The following is a 15784-nucleotide window of genomic DNA, read 5'->3' on the forward strand; positions in this document are numbered from 1 at the left end:
TTGATGCCAAAGAGCAATAGGCTAACAGGCCCGTGATTGAGTCTAATAGCAGATGCAGCCCTTACAGGCCACTATCTCATGCAGAGATGGCATCAGAACCAAGGGTTGATCAGAATTTGATCAAGGTTGAAGAGCAGCATGGTGGTAGACACGTCACATGCCCCGTCTAATGCCAAGACAGGATAAGTCAGAAGTCAGGTGATAAGAAAAGTCTCCATTGCAAGCGGTGTTCAGCTGGGCTGGTGGCCCAGATATATTTGTCTGGGTGGCGTTGGTGTGCCAGAAACACCACTTCCTGGCACATATGCCTGAAAAGCACTGCCCCAGACATTTGCATGGAGTACCTGAGCCATCACAAGGCAGCCTGCTTGTGCTGAGGTAGCTGTATTACGGGGCCTGCCACTAGAGTTCCATAACTGGCAGCCCACTTCCCCTGCTGGCCTCTCACACTGAGGCCAATGACATAATAATGACTCCCCTTTAGGAAAGAAGTCAGTCCTCCAAATTCTAGACTGCTGCTGAACCTGTGAATTTCCTACAATTACATGATGGTATTGTATTACTTGTATTTGTGTCTCTACTTTCCCACACCTACTGTGTACATGTTGTCCTCTATTCTTCTTAATAGGAGTCACTACTCATGGCATAAAGTCTTTTGGAGCAGTGTACTCACTTCACACTTGGTGGACAACCCACTGGAGGGACAGATATTGGAGTGGAAGTTCAGAAAGACAGATAGTTCTCCACTGATAATGAACATAGACAACACAATTGGTGACTAAGATTAAGAAGGTTTCTGATACTGAGAGTCCTGTTACCATGATGTGACGCTGGTTTATGTTGCAGTGGTGTTGAATGTGGTGGAACAATGGTTCTGTAACTAAAGCGCCCATTCTGTGCTGCTGTTAGCCTGCTGAGGGAATTTATCTTGGTGGTGTCAAGGGTATTATTAAAGTAGGTTGGGTACTGTCAAGCATATTCAACAGAGGATATGTTAGGTTCAAGAGTGTAAGCCTCTGCTATTGCAACAGGAAGATGAAAAGTCAGCCCCAAGATGTCGCACTGTTGCCTATATTCAACAGTAACCTACTGCCCCATACCTCTAAGCTCTATGCCACCCTTGTACAGCCTTGCTTGTAGCAAGCAGTGATAGCTATGACTGCGTCATACATCAAATATATCCAGTGTGATATTTCTATCTGGAAGTAGTAAAAACACAATTCATTCATCAATAAACTTTGTAAAGAATCCTTTTCCACCCACACTCACAATTTTCAAAAGAAAAAATGCTGTTGCCACAGCTGTGTCTACAGTAATAAATCAGAAAATACTCATAGTCATACTTTACTCACACTGCATCCATACAACAAAATAAACAAACACCATCTCTTGTCATTTGAAGATCATTATAAACCGAAAACAAACATCCAATTTACCACACTAACAAGACACCAGAATCACTTCAGTTAAACAACGCACATAATATCCCCTAATTAAGTGTTAACATATCACAAGAATGAAAATCATCCACATATTAAATCTTGTCATCTGTCAACATCGCGTGACTGTCAGTCAGTCAGTGACAATACATTGGCATAGCCACAGTACACTCCAAGACTTTGATATACTTTCAAACAAAATACATATACATGTAAATAAAAAACATTTAGCATTTGTACATCATTTGCTTCACATATTCTTATTACAGTGGTACACGAGATGGTATGTAAAAAAATTCACTTAGTAAAAGCCTAAATTTTTAAATAACATGTTCGTTCTGTGGCTGGCAATGCTCTTTGTGTGCATTTCTGTCGGGATGTTATGTATAGCAGGGAAGCTCCAAGCATTGTCTCCTCCTCTTTATACTGGCCTAACTCTGGATCTTAAGGCCTACAGCAGAGTACACATAGATTGTATGGGAGTGGCTTAATCAACCTGATGTGCCATTTTTTCTTTCTTACCACCTCCCACTTTTATTGGGACTGATACCAGTAATGTGGTAAAGCTGAAAGGGTCGAATACACCCAGCATAGACGACTGTTGTCCGCATGGGTTGTTGTAATATCACATTTACCAGGAGGACATCTCCACTACTTCATTCGAATCCTAATAATGACTATAAAACTTTTTAGTCTTCCTGTTTGGGGTATAAGAGCTTGTCAACATCAGCCTTAATCCCACACAGTATTTAGGTCACTTGGCATTTCATTGCTCCATTCAGTCAGGCCATTCTAAGGCTCTTGTATTTTCTCTCTGCAGTTCGAACCATACCATCTGTAATGTTTGCACGAACTTTTGTACTGATTCACTGTCCTTTCGCATTCCGGGTTTCAGTATCTCGAATGGTGATGACATCTGCTGTGCACATAACGCCTCGTATGGTGACAGACCTGTACACTCATGGATTTTTTTAATTGTATGTTGCGAGGGCGTGAGGTAATAGTGTATCCCAGCTGGTATGGTGACTGTTGACAATGCGAGTTAACATATTTTCTGCTTTTTTGTGCACCCATTCTATTCTGCCATTTGCTTGCAGGTGTAAAGCACTTGTTCAAAAATTTGTGATAAATGGCACAGTTGTTTTATTAGTTATGACATGAAGTTAGTACCTTGTTAGGTAATCAATAGTTCTGAAGTTCCGAATTTTAACACCCAATTTTTGTCAATTCCTTGTGCTACTGCAGGTAGCTGCTGATTTTTGATAGCTATCATCTTCACATAGCATGAGAACCGATCTATTATTGTTAATACATAACGATTAGCTGTTGGCATTTGCCCTAAATGGCCCAATAGGTCCAATCCCATTATCACAAACTGTTTGCTTGCTTCTGGCAATCTCTGCAATGAAATACATTGGTGATGTAACTCACCTCACTGCATGCATACATATTCTGACACATCCTTTTTCTGTGTTTGCCACCAGTATATCATCCCATGGTTCTACATCTCCATGATCTGCTAACATATGATATTGTACTTGTCTGAGTACTTTCTCCAACATTGTGGCTGGCACTACAACATGAGGTCCACGTTTTTCTTCCTTACACAGTAGTCCATTGTTTACAATGAATTCTGGTTGATTTGCAAATAGCTTGTAGTTATCATCCTGAGCTTGCGATTTCTGCCACTCTGCAGAAATGTTGCCCACTCTTCGTAACAAACAAACCTTCTGACTGAGGCCATCTGCATTTCTGTGTTCCTTGCCATGTTGATAAATCCCTTCAAAATTCAATTCACTGAGTTTTAGTGCCCAGCATATTAACCTGCTAGATTGGTCTCTTAAAGCTAATAGCCATTTAATGCTGCATGATCTGCTATGATCTTGAATTTCCTTCCATGTAAATGACATAGAAAGTTGGTTACTCCAACATTTCCTAATTGGCCGTGAAGCAGCTTTTATCTGCTACACTCAACTGTCAAGATGCATACGCAATCAAATGTTCTGCCCTCTCCACATCTTGGCTCAGTACACAACCAAGTGCACAACTGCTAACATTATGTGACAATATGTATTCATTTTCATAATTTGTGAAAACCTATACTGGATGTTGCAACTCGTTCTCCATATGTGGTGTCGAAAAATCCTGTATGACTTTTATTATCCCAGGGTCCATATTGACTCCCTCTCAACTAACTACATGCATTAAATATTGTACTTCTCCCAGTGTAAAGTGTAATTGCTCTGTAGTGAGTATTAGGTGTTCCACATGCAACCGCTTAAACACTTCCATTAGTTGTAACATATGCTCTTCGATGTCCTACACAAAGACAAGTATCTCATCTAAATATACCATAATCAGCCTAGTTTTCAACCCTTGTAAAACTCCATCCAAAAGGCAATGAAATATTGCTGGAGAAATTTTCAATGGAAACTGCATACACCACTATTATAATATCAGAAATGTAACCAAAAATGGTGCTTTTGTCTGACGTTCTGGTGGTGCTTCTAGCTGATGACAACAACTCCACAGATCTATGGTAGAAAACTATCTGTACTTCCCCAGATCATCCGAAGTTCCCGTTATATTTACGATTGGACAAGCATCTGTAACCAGACACTTATAAAGATGTCAATAATCACAACAAAACCACTATGGTTTTGCCCCTTCTGTATCTTTCTTCAGGACAATCACCATCAGTGTTCCTCGGGAACTGATACTTTCCCCAATAATACCATCTCGTAACTACTGATTAATAAACTTCTTCATCATCACTTGTAGGTGATGATGCACACAGTATGGTTTATGATAAACAGGCAGCTCATTCCCCTTTGAGGGTCTATGCAGTGTTACTGAGGTCACTGGCAATGGTCCATGGTCCTCAGACTCTAACAACTCCTCCATTGCTAACTGATCTGCTCCTTTCAAGTGACCTACCTTCTCCCTCAATGTAACTGAACTGGCCACTTGTTTAAGTTTAGGTTCTGAATTTGTTACTTCCAAATGGTCTACCACTATAATCAATCCCATAAACAAGTCCACATCCATGGCCCCCAAAATTATCTATCCCGATGGACACCTGCTCACTGTCTAATTCGCTTATGTGCACAACACTCCTGGATACAAAACACTATGATTTATCCAATTGCTCGTTCTCCTGAGGTAGCTGTCTTAGACACAACGCATTTGAATAAAATTGTTGTGTTCATAGTTCCGCGTAGTCAGCGCATACACAACTTTCCCACTAGAGCGCGCCCCGCTAAGCACAACAGCGCAGGCGCAGCGCTCGTCCATCTCCGCACTACAAGATGGCGCTGTCTTAGAGACGGACCAAATTCTGCTTCCGTCGATCCGCGTATTAATATGTAACGCAGCCAATGAGATTGCTACTAACGTAGAACCTTTTCTCCTCGCGGATCGCACTCGCGCAGTGACACCTAAACGCTCGAGGTATTATAACGAGTGTACAGACCTCCAATTAGTCAGTCTGCATTAGTCTGCATTAGTCTACAATAGTCTGTACCAGTCTATAGTCAAGTTTCAGTCTGTGCCTAATATGATTATCATATTCCTGTACATAGCCATGAAGAGAAATGTATAGACACTTTGTCAAGTATCAGAGATATGTGAGAATAAGATTAACGTACCAAGACTAAAGGAACTTCTGATTGTCAATTGTAAATAGCATCCAGAATCAAGTTAAGTAAGGTTTATGATTATTATTATTTTAATAAATGTGTGTGAAAATTAATCAAGTTCTGTTTAAAGTTGGTCACAGTCAATCTGCTACTCTAAGCGTGCAAGTGGCATTTCTATCGTCTGACCTAACGGCAGAAAATAAACACGCCACGATAAGACCACGAGACATATTGCTGACACTCGCCTACTTCGCTAGAGCGACAAGTCAAATAATCTGATGGTGTGTGTACCGAAGGTCTTACAGTACGCACACCACAAAAATATTTCTGGGTTTTCAAACCACGTCAATTTGAATAAAATTATCGAGCGTTTGATGGCTTTCTCTGCCTTCATCGTCAGGAGTAAAACGAGTGACTGCTGGGGCTGGTACGGTTTTCTGCTTATACAGCCACGAGTGTTGCCTCTGGCACCAGTCAGAGAGGGCCAAAACGACGTGTGCGTGGAAGGTGAGTTGGGCAGCTCATAGCAGCTCCTGCCCGTCTTGGGACCGAGTGACGTCAGGGGGCGCGAGGATCCGGCGTCACGGTTGAAGCTACCGCTCCGCCTACCTACAAGCGTCAAGCATGTGTCGTTGCTTCCTTTCAAAATCCAGAGCCCGTCCCGACGCCCTACTAAGTATGTACCCCTGGTCTCTGTTAAAATTGTTACTGTTCATTCTAATCCCAGCCGCCTCTTTTATAATGGAATCCCAGTATGTTGAGGCATGAGCCAAGACTCTTGCGTTTTTAAAACAGTATTTTGTGTCCGTTTCCCACGCTGTGCTCATCCATGGCCGACTTTTCAAGCTGCCTTTGTTTAATATGTCACTCGAGCTCAATAAAATGTTCTGCAACTGTGTGAATTGTCTGAGCCATATACAGCTATAGAACATTCCACTACAATGATTCTTGCCATTTGTAGATACGTCTAGAATGTATTCAAACCGAATATAGAAATTAAAATTGCACAGTCCAGGTGAGTTTTGAATTCACGACCCTCGCTGCAACAGCTTAGTATCATATCCACTACACCACGGTGCTAATCGGCTTCTTCTGTGGCAATATTCTGTCCTTTACCCGGTTATTGTATGTTAGAACTTTTAGCTTCTAGCAGTATTGCAGGTCTCATAAGTGGATTATACAACCAAATTACATCTTGACCTCTACATTTCCCTATTTTTATGTGGGTTAGTCCACTTTTGCATTAGGTATACAGCCTCTTTCACAAAAGGATTTCCATTTACTTTTGGATTCAAACATATTTTAGATTGTGTACTTTGCAATCCAAGTATGAAAACATCATCACTGGAAAAGAATGTAAAGTAATATACATGAAACAAATGAACAAGCAAATACAATGAGGAATGAAATACAACATATTCATTGAAACAGCTACAAAATAGTGAGAATACATATAGTTATTGTTTTTTATAGACTACTGTAGAGGAAAAGGATCTATGGTTTGTTTACAGCATTGAAAAGCTAACTTGATGCTCGTTGCCCTACAGTATGGCAGGAAAGCAACCGGCTTGGCCTCTTCGCCGATTCATAAGGCGTCCTTCTTCGGTGCCACCTGAAAGCATTTTCAGTGTCTCTCTTGCTATGACCATTGTCTCTGAACAATTGCCTCAAGCGCTGCAATTCAGACTGTAGATGACCGTCGTCAGAAATAACTTTTGCTCTGTGTACTAATGTGTTCAGGAGCGCTTTCTCGTGCACAGGGTGCTGAAAACTATTGGCGTTCACATATCTTTCCTCTATAGTGAGGACGTAATGCGTAATGTGAGACTACTGAAAAACTGTGGAAATGTAAATCACATCTACTGATTTCTGTAACATTTTTGCAACGCTGCCAGGACAGGGTGGTAATTGCTCACTTCGCTGCAGTTAAGCACCACGTTTGACCTGCTGCAGTGGAAAGAGTTTTGAAGAGGACAAGTTACATGACAGTGTGACAACGGATACGACAGACAAGATATGTGCTTGATTTAACGCCAGAAACCTATCTGATTATCATCAATTTTTGTCATCAATCTTGTCGCCATTCGATTGGGAGTGGGCGTACATAGGCTTGGCAGCACAACAGGGTGCAAGTTGGTTCAAGACATCTAAGCAATGTATCAAGTTTGACCGCTTAACTCACGCAGGATCTGACATGGAGAATGATAAGGTCCATAGATCAGTTGTTAATCTCGTCAGCCGAGAACTGGACGATGGCTCTGTGGCAGCGCTGAGTAAAGGCCTTAATTTTCAACAGTCCCACGACGTCTACCGATTTTGGATGTTATTAGTGGAATAGAGCAGTGTATTCGGCATCTCTCACACGACACAGCTGAGGACGTCAGACTAACCCCCAGGGCCGGCCACGGTGGTCTCGCGGTTCTAGGCGCTCAGTCCGGAACCGCGCGACTGTTACGGTCGCAGGTTCGAATCCTGCCTTGGGCATGGATGTGTCTGATGTCCTTAGGTTAGTTAGGTTTAAGTAGTTATAAGTTCTAGGGGACTGATGACCACAGATGTTAAGTCTCATAGTGCTCAGAGCCATTTTTGAACTAACCCCCAGGGTATACTAGCGAAAGCTAATCCACCGCAGTGTGATATTAGGCAGGAGGAACGGCCTCGCTTACGCTTATTGCATGAGAACGAGGACTTGGTTGTTTTACTAGCCGAGAGAGGAAATGCTACTGTGGTCCTGCACATTGAAGACTACCACCTGAAGGTGCTGCGTTTATTAGAAGATGACGCGTAATGGAAGTTTAGTCGTAATATGACACAGGCCATCGCCAGAAAGTCAGAGAAGCTATTAAAGGATATAACGGCCCCCACTCGTGTATTGTGTGTGTTTGGTACAAGCGTCATTTTCACAAGTAGCCTACATTTCTACCTCTCAACTGTGCAGTTTCGAGGTAAGCAGGTTGGGAGACCTATCATAGTTAATGTGCGCAACGGAAACTTTAAATTAATGCGATCTTGAAATCTGGCCCTGTCACTCATAAATACCCCCTGTTGCTATTGTTAGAGCACAAATTAAAACAATAATCATGCCAGTAAAAGAAGGATCAAGGATAAATTATAATGCTACTTGAAAGACAAATGCTAGTGTTCATTATGTAATTTATTTTAAATAAAAACCCAGAAATTTACCTACACAAATAAGAAACAATACATGTCTTATGGACTCAGACAGTAATGAAATAAATAGCCTTAAATAATATTGGGCAACTTCTACTTGCTTCTGCCCATAACGGATAACACGATCTGAGAAATATTACACGATATGACTGACTTCGTCTTTCGTACCAAAAACTAGAAGAAGCTATTGAAATCGATTGATTGGCGTGTAACCTCAGTGAATTAACCTTTATACGTATATACAGTTTAATCTCTATGTTCCCTAAGGAGTCGGTGCCGTTGCCTATATCACCGTAGCAAAAACGTGGTGGTTGAATGCGATGATGATACTCGATGTAACTGCCGCTGGCGACAAAACTGCAGACCCGCAAACGTGGTGAGAGTTGAAACCTAAAACCATAGATACCGGACTGCTATTTATAACTGCTAACGCAAAGCTGAATCTTGTCACTTTACTGCCAGCAACAAACGTAAGACGCGAACTGGCAGCACAAGGCGGAATTCAGCAACGTTTAACACAGTGCCCTGACTGATCTCAAAGGCAGAAGTTTTGCGTCGCACTGAGGCCGAAACAGAATTCTTCTGTGCGCTTGGGAGAAAAGACAAGAACATGTTCCTGCTCTTTCGAGAGCTGAGACAGGGTCTCCTGCTCGTTCTAGAGTTCAAACAGGGATCCCGTAGCTAAAACTGCCAGCTCACCAGCTCTCTTCACTTGCCCCCTATGTACGGGAGAGCGAATCATCGCAGAAGAGGCCAAGTTGGCTGCTTTCCTGCCATACTGTCGGGCAACAAGCAGCAAATTACGACGTGTGCTGCAGAGACATGGGCTGAGACCTGTATTCTGGCCTGTCTGCAAGATACGAAATACGCTTCGCCAACCGGAAGTGGGAGAAAGAACAAAAGCTATACAAAAAACAGTACTTCAGTATTGCAGCAACGTTTGTGTAATACAGACTGAATTTCTGAGATGAATTTCATTAGGAATTAGTTACTGATAAGGCTGCCTTAGTAAAATTTCAAAACTTTCGACAATATAATGTTGTTATGTAGCTACTTACGCACTTTAAACAAGAATCTGAAGCCACCTGTACTTCATTTTTATGGTGATACAGCAGATTACATGATTGGTATGGCGTGCAGTGGAGGGTCCCTAACGCGCATGGAAACATATGTAGACTGTCACGTAACTTGTACTGTCTCTAGTTCTACTAAGTTTCAGGGGAATCGGATACACAAAGGTGCTCCTTGGATAACGTGATGAGGAACATCTGAAAATGTCAGTGATACAGTTGTCTGGTCTTCTACACCAGTTTAAAAAGCTAGGTCTTCTAAATAGCACAAAAAGTTTTCATTTTCGCTTCATTTGAATGATCGTCTCCTTTTCTTTCACGATAATGGGAAAGGAAGCCATTCCCCAGGCAAATAATATTTTTGTTGTTAAACCTGTATGAACTTCTACAATTTCCCTCTTCTTTATTTCTTTGGGCTACTTAGGACTATGTCTTTTTTTTTTGCCTTCCGAGCAACATAAGTTATATTCTGTCGTTTGCACTAAAAAATGTGGGTAAAACATAATCTCAACATAACTTACTCAGTTCTAAGTGTGCTACAGATCTCACTTTAGAAGGTGTTTTCCGATTTTGAGAAACTTCTGTAGTTTCATTCATACGAAATCGGGGAATGTTCTTCGCGTTGAGCAACTTCCCCCACCCTATTACTGAAGCTGAAAAGATTCTAGGGTGAAGCACGTTCTCCGACTTGTTTTATTCATCCAAAACTGAACATGTGCTCCGACATTCCGGGAGTAAAGCTCTGTTTTATTCATCTGACCCATTATGTACACTCCACAAACAGTCACGTGAGCAGCGGCCTCTTATGTGAAAAATGTAGGTTTGTGAAACTCATGCGTAAAAAAGGAAGATTAGGGATTAATTTCGTGCATCATAAGGCCATAAGAAAGGTAGTATTCACATTATTCAAACTGGGAAAATTGCAGAAACCCTAATATGGCGGAATTCGATCCCTAACCTCAAATATGACTCCTTTAGTACATCGTTCTAGTTGTTTTCTCTTGTGCAATAAACCCTTTTTAGGACACAAAAGAATTACAGACATTGACTGCGAATGTGCATAGACTGAAATCAAGGGAAAATGTTGAAGTTTTTGCCGGACCAGGTTTCGAACCCTGGTATCCTACTCACTAGGCAGATACTCTGACCATAAAACCATCCAACTTTCGACCAGTATTCACATTCTTGGTAAAAGCAATTCAGCTTGCTGTACTTGTCTGATTTCGAAATGGTACTAATGAGGTCTTTATAACATCTGGGGATGTTTCCAGCATTAGAGATGTAACGTTAGGTGCAACAAAATGCCTTAGACGAAAGCCTAATGCCCATACAACTAAAATCACCAAGAAAAGGATGAATACTGTCCCAAGAAACGATAAGATGAATATCAAAAGTAAAATAAGGGTAATTTCCATTTCCCAATTCCGACTCTCACAAAAAAGCTAACTGGGTGTACTAAAATTAAGTCTGATGATGATGAGGGAATTAGATTAGGAAATTAGGCACTAAAAGTGTTAGATGATGTTTTACATCTGGGCAGCAAAATAACTGACTTTAGCTGAAGTGGAAAACAGACTGGCAATAGTAAGAAAAGCGCTTCAGAAAACGAGAAATTTGTAATCATTGAATTAATTTGAATGGGAAAAAGCATTTTCTGAAGGTATTTGTCTGGAGTGGAAGTGAAATGTGGACGATGATAAGTTTAGACAACAACAGGAGACAAGCTTTTGAAATTTGATGTTACAGGCGCATGTTGAAGATCAGATGGGTAGATCAGATAACTAGTGAAGTGGTACTGAAACGAATGGGGAGAAAGGCAATTCATGAATCAAGTTGACTAAAAGGAGAGATCAGTTGATTGGCCACATCCTGGGACATCAAGGAATCGTCAGTTTGGTAATGGAAGGAAGAATGTTTGGGGAAGGGAAGTAAAAGCTGTAAGGGGGGAGGGGGCAGGGACCAAGGTGTAGTAGTAGTGTACAGATTATCAGGCTTGCACAGGGTAAATTAACATAGAGATCCATATGAAATCAGTCCTCAGAACGAGAACACCACCACCCCAAAATACTATTCTGTAATTCCCTACCGGATTAAAGTGTACAAAATATGTCAACAGACTGCTTTATAAAGGGTGTTAGGAGTGTAAGCGCACATGTTTCTACTGATGAATGTGGAAATGTATTGAACAACATTACATCAGTATTTACTTCATTTGCAGACTAATGATTACAGCTATTACACGTAGCATGTTTTTAGGTTGGTTAGTACCTTCAAGCACACATAGCACAAAGAAGTCATTAATTTTTTTCTCCCCTGGGCAGCCGGTCTGGCACTGAAGTGTGAAGGCATGGGCACAAAACGGATAATCTATACTGACAGATATAGTCCACTTCACAGTGCAATTATGAGCGTGCAGAAAACATCAGGTGGTAAAATTATGTGATGTGTTTGCGGAAAGGCTGTTAGATGCGGAGAAAAAACAACTACCTCACAGAAGTTGGTACAAATTAAGGTACCAATGATCACAATGCCTGTACCTATACCCCTAACACCCTGAGTTTCTCCAAAGTTGCTAATAATTTTTATGCTAAACAATTTAGAGGGGTCTGTTATTTCTTTTTTCAGGTCATGAATCATCAACACAGGCAGCCAAAATTTTTTGCGCTACCTATTCTGTTTTATTGACGTATAACGAAATCGTGCTGTTAGTTCTGTTTCATACGACCTATCGTTTGGCACCTCCAAGAGAGTTATAAACATGTTAGTAACTTTGAAACTCGGTCTTTTACTGTCGCAAGGATCCTTTGGAGAAAGGATGAAAGGGATAATCTGTTTATTTGTAACCCAATGATTCCCTTCCAAACCATCTTCCACCCTGTAAATCTTCCTGAGTGGGTGGATGGATGAATCAGAGACTCAACTTCAGCCTGCATGAGCTATGTCAACCTTACAGAATTTTGGTAGTTGTAGGACTAACAGTAAAAGCAGGGCGTGCCATCAATGTTCTGTTGCTTGGAATGTCGCTGTCCAGCAGTTGGGAAGATAGGTAACAGTATCCCCTCCCCTCAGTGAGGATGGGTCCTCGAAAATCTACGAGCAGGCCAGCACTTTTCATGTAGTCAGCAGCTTGTAAGTATGGTACAGTATCTTCATTGAGCTTACTGATATAGTTTGGAGTTAGACATCGTGTCGTTATATAATCGTATAGCAACTTTCTATTGGTTTTCATTTAGTGCTACGCTTCAACAGTTGTTTCTGCGGTTACAAGCCGGCCGCTGTGGCCGAGCGGTTCTAGCCGCTTCAGTCCAGAACCGCGCTGCTGCTACGGTCGCAGATTCGATTCCTGCCTAGGGCATGGATGTGTGTGACGTACTTAGGTTAGTTAGGTTTAAGTAGTTCTAAGCCTAGGGGACTGATGACCTCAGATGTTAAGTCCCATAGTGCTTAGAGCCATTTAAACCATTTTCTGCGACTACATTTTGAGTTGTATTTAATCAGTTTTCGTGTGCAGAAGGCGTCTTGGTGAGATAGCCTTTGTCCGTGAGACGGTGTTTGTGGCCGCTTCTCTGGGAACATTTTTATCTGAGTTAGGCATTTTCACTCCATGTTGAAAACAATATTCATAGGCAGAACCTGCCACATGTCCTTTATCCTACTCCAATAAGCAGTAGTATGCTTCGTATCATCGCATTTAAAATTACGAGCCGAGCGAGTACCGACGTGCATAACGAATGCCTCCTCGATTTGCATTTATAGAATTTAAGATGTGTTTCACCATAAAACAAACTACGTCTGTGGTAGCATCCTGATGTTAGTGAACAAATGTTATTAGTTATTTTAGAAGAGCATGTAATTATATCTATGTCATTTTCCTTGTTTTCCGTGTGTCATTAGCTGAAACTATTCTTAGTTGCCTTTTTGTAAAGATCGATGGTAATTGAGTTTGTTAGGCGTGCATAAATATTTGTTATCATTGATGCATTACCCACAAACCACATAGACTAATCGCATCCGACAACCTAATCTGTTACCAAGAGGTAAACAATGCTAGAAAAGAAAGTAAAGTTAACTACTGAGATGCGTATTAGAGTACTCCATGCACCAACTCATATCCTTGAGCTTGTATGCCAATGAAACTTATCCGTTACACATAAAATCCGTGTTAATTATATCTGTGGCCCTAACCAACTGAAATAGGACAAGATCTTTTACTTATCCACTTACCACATGCTAGTTTGTTGATATATAGATAATCTTCTGTGAATGTATGTTAATTAAGCGGCCCCAGTTGTTACCGTATTGGTTCCTGGGCAATCTCCCTCATATCATCATGAAGTTGAAGCCTATTCAGTACATCCCCCTTACAGGTGCCGAGCCCTGGCAAGAATTTTCGCGATCGCGAGAATAATCTGAAACAGAGGCAGACGAACGACGATTATTATTCTCTTTCTTTAGCGTTACAGTCCGGTTTCTGTTCTTGATTCAGCGGTGAGCAACACTGTTGTTTCCGCTTTGTAATTAGAGTATCTTTTGGAGGTAATTTCTTTGGGTGAACATATGTGTATGTAAACAATTTTTCGATGATTTTTTAGGCTTTCATTCTGTATTGAATAATATAATTGTATTTTTTCCTCAATTTATCGAAAAGAGCACAGCAGGTATTGTGATTGGTAAATAAGAAATATAAGCATCACTGATCTCTCGAAAGCAAAAAGTTCAGTTGTATGGATAGCTCTAGAGACGAAATGTTTGAAGGTAGCATGTACTATGGCGAGCCCAGTGTGGTGAACCCGGATGATCATGACCTGCTGAAGGATTTAGGATTACCGGGAACTGTAGTGGCAGGTAGCACAGTCGATCCACAGAACAAAGCAGATATGGCTGAGGCTAGTTTACTAGGTCCCTCGCTGGAATCTAATTGTGTGAACACATGTACATACTCAGGCGTGGAAACTGCTAATGTGGGGCTCCCAACCTGAGTTAAAACAGCTGAAACATGGACTGAATCGACACATTCTCAAACTGACGTACTCGCACTGATTTTGTAGAAGCTCGATAGTATCGACAAGGGGTTTACCGAAGAGAGGAAAGAAGTTTGGGGACAGAAAGATAGTATTGAATGAAAAACTGACGCACTAGGAAACCGATTGGATTCGGAATTTGCTGAAATTCGAAATACCGCGGACGCAGTCAGACAGGAGGTAGCTGAAGTAAGAGAAAAGACTGGCGTGAATAATCAGTAGAAAGATGAAGTGGCAGAGAGGATTAATGAAGTGCAGGAACGCCAACGGGAATTAACTGAATGACTTGCGAGCTGCGTAGTGCCGATCGGGTGTGATTTGATCGTGTGTTTTTTGGGACGCCAACTAATAGTGGTCAGACCAAAGAAATAATAGGTGAGATTTATTCTGAACATCAGTAGGTTCTAGAACGTGTCTGCCAACAGGTGGCACACCAGGAAGTTGCACTGTAAAAATGAGAAGCTGAGACTAGTATGGACACTGAAAAACTATACACACTTGCGATTGCTGCCGAACAAATTTCCTTGAGCAGCTAAAGCAAATCAGATCGTACACAGCCGGTAGCTATCAGTGACAGCGATAAGGTGTTGTCAATGCTGCGCTTCAAGCAGACACCGCTGGAAATCAATAGATGCAATTGGGAAGGATTGTTTCAATTACAGCAAGCCAACACGACTGGAAAGAAATGCGAGTTCATAGAACTGCCTAGTTCGGAGATACTGAGGAAAGTGACAAGCAGAAAAGGTTCAAATGGTTCAAATGGCTCTGAGCACTATGGGACTCAACTTCTGAGGTCATTAGTCCCCTAGAACTTAGAACTAGTTAAACCTAACTAACCTAAGGACATCACACACATCAATGCCCGAGGCAGGATTCGAACCTGCGGCCGTAGTGGTCACGCGGTTCCAGACTGCAGCGCCTAGAACCGCACGGCCACTTAGGCCGGCAGCAGAAAAGGATGAAGTCGGAAGATTTGGGCGATCTTGAAGGCAGGTTGTACAATGTGCGCTGATCTCTGTGACTTGCAGCACTAATTGCACAGTATGAAAGCATCAAAATCGACGACGATAAGTGTAGGCGTACTTCGTATCGGTACAGAAGTACTCTTTATTTCCAGATGCCGTGAATGAACAAACTCTTGGATGTGAGTCGACCAGTTTTAAAATACTCTTCGACTTTCATGGAGACTGTTGCTCAAGATGAAGTTCATTTATAGTCATCCACGAGAGGAAGCAGCAGTGGGGATGCAAATGTCAACTAGGTAATGATTAGGGTAATGAAAGGGCAACGATTAGTTCCAGAAAGCTTTTTTAAATGAATTAAGGTCAAGAGTATCCAAGATAGGTTGGAAATAAGCATCCTCATGATGGGAAATTACAGTGATACAGATCATCGCAACTCTGTCACAAACTTTAAAGAAATGGTAAAGTGCAACTAGTACTTAG

This window comes from Schistocerca piceifrons, chromosome X (genome assembly GCF_021461385.2).
Source record: "Schistocerca piceifrons isolate TAMUIC-IGC-003096 chromosome X, iqSchPice1.1, whole genome shotgun sequence".
In the NCBI taxonomy this organism is placed as follows: Eukaryota; Metazoa; Arthropoda; class Insecta; order Orthoptera; family Acrididae; genus Schistocerca; species Schistocerca piceifrons.